General features: G+C 37.8%; 1 pseudogene; it reads right to left on the bottom strand.

Annotated features, from left to right (window-relative positions):
• Window positions 1-3,611: 3,611 nt before the first annotated feature.
• LOC138176221 (MICOS complex subunit MIC26 pseudogene) lies at window positions 3,612-5,230 on the bottom strand (annotated as a pseudogene).
• Window positions 5,231-6,443: the final 1,213 nt, after the last annotated feature.

Genomic DNA, 6,443 nt, shown 5'->3' on the forward strand with positions numbered 1-6,443 from the left:
GCTCTCTTTCTTTTTCTTGTTTGGTTTGGTTTCCTCTTTTCCATTGTTCACTCCATCTGATTCAGTCCCTCTTTTTAACCTAACCAATGTCTAATGTGAAAGTATCTGTAGATCCTATACCTGATTATGTATGCCACTATGGGGGGGGGGGAAGAGGGAGAGAGGGGAAGAAAATTTGAAACTCAAAGAACTGGGGAACTGAATCTTGTAAACGCAAAATAAATGAACAAATTAATAGAATCCAAAAAAAGAAAAAGAAAAAAAAAGGGAGAAAGCTTCAAGCATGGAAGGCAGCAAATACATGTCTAGAATCAGGAGATGGAGGGTCATGATCAAGCACCATCAAGGAAAAAAGTGTCACTTTATCACAATATATGTGTTTTTTTGGCATTTGTCCTTCATTCTCCAAGAGGATCATAACATCTAGAAGTTGATACTATGACTTGCAAGTAAATTGGATTTAAGTGAGGGAGAGCCATGTAAAGTCACCAACCTTGCTTTCTCCTCCACAGTCATCTGGGTCCAGTGGCAAGATATAGACCAGAACAACTAGAGATGGCCCTGGATGCAGTAGGATACCCCATCATTCTTAGGCTAACATCTTTTCCAAGTCTCAATTTAAGAGTCAATGCCCATTCAGTGATTAAGGCCAGGTAAGAAATGAGGGAAAAAATGGCCAGGCACCACTAAGTGCTTTACAAATATTATCTCATTTGATCTTCATAACAACCCTGGGAGGTAGTTGCTATTATTGATCCTATTTTACATTTGAGAAAAATTGGGCAAACAGATGTAAAGAGATTCCTGCAAAGTCATAGCTATTATCCAAAGCCAAATTTGAATTAAGATCATCCTGATGCTAGGCCTTGCACCATAATCCACTGTACTCCTTTGGTCATAAAAGAGTCAAAAATGCACAAGTTTAAGAAAAATATGCTTTTTAAAATTGCTTAATATTATGCTTACCTTGAAAATTCAGAGGAAAAATATTTTGGGACTAAATAAATGCCAATTCCAAGTAAATTCCATAAAACATAATCAATACAGCAGACAACAGAAGTCCAGTAGAGTTCTTTATGTAGACTGTTGAGCACTGATTTAACTTCTACAGTTGATAGTGTTGATTTTAATACATATGTTCTTCAAGAGATTCTTTGCAGGCAATTCTAATATATGAAGTTTAAAATCCACTTAGAATAGTATACTGATTTATTATTAACTTAGGATTTATTGCTTCCACAAATACTTCTAGTACTGGATCAAACTTTGGAACTATCAAGGCCATATTGTATAGATAGTACTAAATGTTGGACATGTTTTCATTGTCCCTCATTTTGAGGGAAACATTAAATAGCTATCATTAAAAAATTGGGGTTTTTTGGATATGTTCTACAAGTTGCAAAGAAGTTCATGGATATTATTTACTATTCTTTCAGTGTAAATTTTTATTTGTCCTGACTATGTTTATGAATTTGATAAATTATTTCACCATATTTACTACTTTACACTTTCACAAGCTATTGTTTCAGCTGACTTGTATATAACATAAAAGAAAAACTAGTATCTTTTTGTATGCTTTAGAGACTTGAAAAGGTAATAGGAATGAATTTATATGTCAGTTTCACACACTTTAAAAATGCAACCAAAAATCCATTCAGCATTTTTTAAATGTTCATTAAAAATCACTTCATATAGGGGCGGCCAGGTAGCACAACGAGTAAGAGCACTGGCTCCAGTGTTGAGAAGACCTGGAGATCGAATCCCGGGCTCAGACACTTAGTTCCCACCCAGAAACACCTGGCCACACGTGTAACCTTGAGCAAGTTACTTAACCCCAATTGCTTAGGGGCGGCCAGGTAGCTCAGAGAGTAAGAGCACCGGCTCCAGTGTCGGGATGACCTGGATCAAATCCAGGCTCAGATACTCAGCACCACACCCAGAAATAACTGGCCATGTAACCTTGAGCAAGTTACTTAACCCCGATTGCTTAAAAAAATAAAAAAAATTAAAAAATCACTTCATACTAAGCATCTATTGATGGAATCCTAATAAAGCTGCCCCCAGTCTCAATATTCTTAACTTCATTATAGGCCCAACCTAGACCTTCCCCCTGCCAATGTCCTAACTTCTTCAAATATGCCTCACTGATCACTGGAACAACAGATGTGTCCATGAACTCTTAGTTCCCACAGAAACTGTAGGTGTTCATGTGATGGGAACCCAGTTACTGCCTCTACCTAGTCACTGCCCCCAGATCCATTCCCTCAGAAATAGGTGTGTTCTGGTATTTACTCAAAATCACATCACCCATCTAACCCAAGACAAGACCACAATACCTAACAATCTGTCTTAACCAGACAAGATCACAATAGCTAGCCAGTTGGAGGGCAGAATGACCAGAATGTTTAACCACTGAACCATAGATGGGACTCCTCCTCCATTACTTAATCCCTTAACAAATTCCTCCTGCCTCTTTAATATTAATGATATTCCCCTATTCTATAAAAATTTCTGTTATGTAATTGCATCTTTACCCTCTAAAAATCCATCTTTCTTTCTCTGAACTTGCTGGCTCCTCTTTGAATTTAGCCCTCTTCATGAGAAGTATCATTCTCAATAAATGCCTATACTGGGATTAAAGATGCTCTGACTGAATTCTTTGACACAGTTCCACCACAACATATCATGAAACCCTAACAGTTTTTGGGTGGGCAGAGCCCCTACCTCAATGGTTTTTGGCATCCCTGGGTTTAAACCACAACACTATTAGATGAATAACTTTAAAAGTCAACTTATTCATAAGTGAAGGAAAATTTAAGCAAAGAAGATAGGAAACATGATCTCTCTCTCTCTCTCTCACACACACACACACACACACACACACCACTCACTAGTGGTATTGTCTTGGTTGAATCACTTTATTATACATCTAGAGCTGAAAGGATGTCAGAGACCATCTAGTTCACTCCCATCCCACCTCTCAATTTTAGCCATGAAGAAACAGACACAGAGATGCTAGCTGACTTGCCCAAGGTCATACAGGAAGCAAGGATCAGAAATGAGATTTTAATCAGGTCCTTCCACTGACTTTAGAGCAAGAGTTCTTTCCATTATACCACATTCCATTCCCTGATATGCTTCATTTGGAAAAATAAATCATAATCCTGTTCTTGCCTTAAGGGAGAAGGCTAAACCAAGTGATCATAAAGCTATCAGATTCAGAACTGAAGAGAAATTAAGAGAACATCTAGTTCAATCCTCTTATTTTGCAGATAGGAAACTCAGGCCCCAAAGAAACTAAATGACTGATTTGGGGCCATATATGTAATACCACAAATTCCTGAGTAGCATGGATGGATGGATGAATGGATGGGCAGATGGAAGGATAGATACAAAACATTTAAGAAGTGGTTACTGTATAAAATAATTTGTTTAAGTGTTAAAGATACAAGTATAAAACAAGATAATCCCTGTTTTCAAGGAGTATACATTCTAATGAAAGAGAAAACACATCTAGAATGCTCAAGATTCAATGCCACAGGCTTCTGAAGGTTCAACAACAAATCAGATGGTAATGCTTCTTCTTTAATATCATCTGTACAAATCAAATCTTTTTTTTTGCTTTTTTTTTACTTGGGATTTTAATTATGTACATGAATAGCAACATGAGGGCAAGGAGTTCTAGGACTTATAAATTATCTCTAGGTGAAAGAATATTAAACCAGTTCGTTCAGCGATATGGCATCACCAGAGATAACGAGGGGGGCAAATGTGGTCTTTCCTGAAAAAGAAAGACACTTTATTGCATTCAATATCAACATCTCTGGTATCTTTCTTTATCTATTCAAAATATTGGTTTCTGCATGGAGTCTCTGGAGTAAATCTGTTGAAAATGGGCAGCACCAGGGCTATCCTATTTATTTCTTTGTTTAGATGGCTGCTTCACATCTTCAGCCTTCTCCTGGTTTGCATCTGTTTGAAAGTATGTCTTCCACACATCTTCAAGGATTATATATACTCGCAAACCCCAATCATACAATTTCTCTCCATTGACCTGTGCAAATTCAAAAGCCTCTTGTGGATAATAGACAGATGCAGCAATGCTCATGAAACCAACTGGATACACAAGCTTCTTTAATTTTGAACCTTTAGCAAAAAAAAGTATCCCAAAATTCCAGAAAAACCAATCATACCAAGTCTTGGCAAAAATCCTGGAGGTGGATTTTGAAAAAGTTCACAGCTGGCTACTCCATGTTGAATGGCAGCATCTATTGTGGGCTTAGTTTTGTCATAAGAAACCTGAAACCAGTATGTATATGGCATGGCATACTTTCTAAGTTGTGAAATGCCTTCCTCCAGGGGGCTTCTTGGTTCCCCCACATATTTGTACTCAAAGTTTGGAATTGAGTAGAGTGAAAGCTCATCAACTCTGACTGAACATTTATCTGTTTTTTCCTTTTTTTTTTTTTTTTAAACAATCGGGGTTAAGTAACTTGCTCAAGGTTACACAGCCAGTTACTTCTGGGTGTGGTGCTGAGTATCTGAGCCCGGATTTGATCGAGGTTATCCCGACACTGGAGCCGGTGCTCTTACTTGCTAGGCTACATGGCAGCCCCTGTTTTTTCCTTTTTATGACATGCATAGACTTTGAAGGAGAGAAGACTCAGGCTGGCAGAACCTGCTGACCACTAAATTACCTTGAACATGTTGCTGGCCTCAGCTGCGGATCCGGCTTGGGGGTCACCTCAGTTTAACTCTGTACAAATCAAATCTTAACACTTTCTGAATTTGAATCATTCAAAGTGCCAAGGAATTTGCTGGGAAGTGCTTTCTCTTCTGGGCCTTTAACAGATGTAGCACCTGCAGGTGCAGTTCCCAGACTATAGCTCCACAGAGCTTGCTTTCTAGGAAAATGACTTGGAGAACTATATTAGAAACATTGCTATTCCTAAAACTCTTGGGTTTGGGTCCTAAAATAACCAACTGGGGTTCATGGAAAGGTGATAGTCAAGGCTTTGGAACTAGCTTGACTTATCTGGCACATGTTGCTGTCTCATTCAGGATATCTTGCTACTTCAGCCAGACTGACTTGCTTGAACTGTTGGCAACTGGTTGGCAGTTGATGGGGATGGGTGACCCCTTTAACACATGAGTTGCTTCCTTGGACTATGACTATGAGGACTGGGATGGAAGCAAGTCTAGTGATCTGTGCAGGTGCTACCATTCCCATGGTTCCTGTGCTTTTCCTAAATCATCTTGAGCATATTATTTAACTTCTCATATCTTGTTTCCTCATCTGTCCCTTTCAGCTCTAAATCTATAATCATGACTCTATATGCTGATGAAAATCATCCTTAAATCATTCATTACAATGTAAAAAGTGGAGAATATATAATTTCCACCTTGTGTTAATTATATATCTTCCTATGACCTAAGGTTACACTTCAAAAGTCATGATGGAATGGGCTATATGGCACAAAATTATACCAGATATACTTGCTAGAGAACAAGCCTAAGTACATCCTTACATTTTCAGGCCTATGTGAACAATCATTTGTAATCATGTCATGCACCGTGAAGCGCTGAGAGCCTTCTTTTCTCACCCTCACAGAATTCAGAATACAGTTCAGCAGGTGTATAAAGATGACAGTGAACTCATCAATATCCAGCTATGACCCTGATGCTTTATAGCTTAAGGACCTCTAGGCGAGGTGTTTGATGGCAATACAGACGACATAGTTAAAGTCCTCAAAAGCACTCATAAAACACTCTATAATACCACTGGAAAAGCTTGTAATGATATGTTGTAAGAACATCTTCCTAAACTAATGTGCAGAATTATCACATATTTTTCTAAACATATTAGTGACATCATGTTAACATTACTATAAAGTAGAATTTACTATATGGGAAACCTGCCCATGACCCCATCTTAAATTATCCTTGATCCTCTATAGATAATAATTTTCTACTATGACTTCAAAAAGACCTTTATTCTGCCCTTCTCAAAATCATATACCATTGCATGTGTGTTTTATAATTATCTCTGCCACTTTTTCTACTTACTAGACTATAGATACTATGAAGGCAGGGGCCATATCTTACTTAAACTCTCTATTTCCTTCACTACATTCATAGGGATCTGCCCAAGGTAGGCACTCAATACATGCCTGACTTAATTGAATAAATATATGAAATGTTTTATATTTCTCCTTTGATTTCAAATACAAAGATAAGAATGGCATTCCCATCTCCCTACTGGTATAATGACACTACAGTACATTATTAATATGGGATCTGAAATAATAAGCTATATCTAAAAGCCTTACCTCCAACCAAATTTCCACCAGTGAAGGCAAATAAATAAGAAGCAAGGAAGATATACCACCAGCTGCCCAGACACTGATGAAGAGAGATATCCATAGGCCATAAGTTACTCTTTT

Source organism: Petaurus breviceps, unplaced genomic scaffold, assembly GCF_028583685.1.
Source record: "Petaurus breviceps papuanus isolate PSGF00001 unplaced genomic scaffold, PetGlider_PUasm1.0 84, whole genome shotgun sequence".
Taxonomy (NCBI): Eukaryota; Metazoa; Chordata; class Mammalia; order Diprotodontia; family Petauridae; genus Petaurus; species Petaurus breviceps.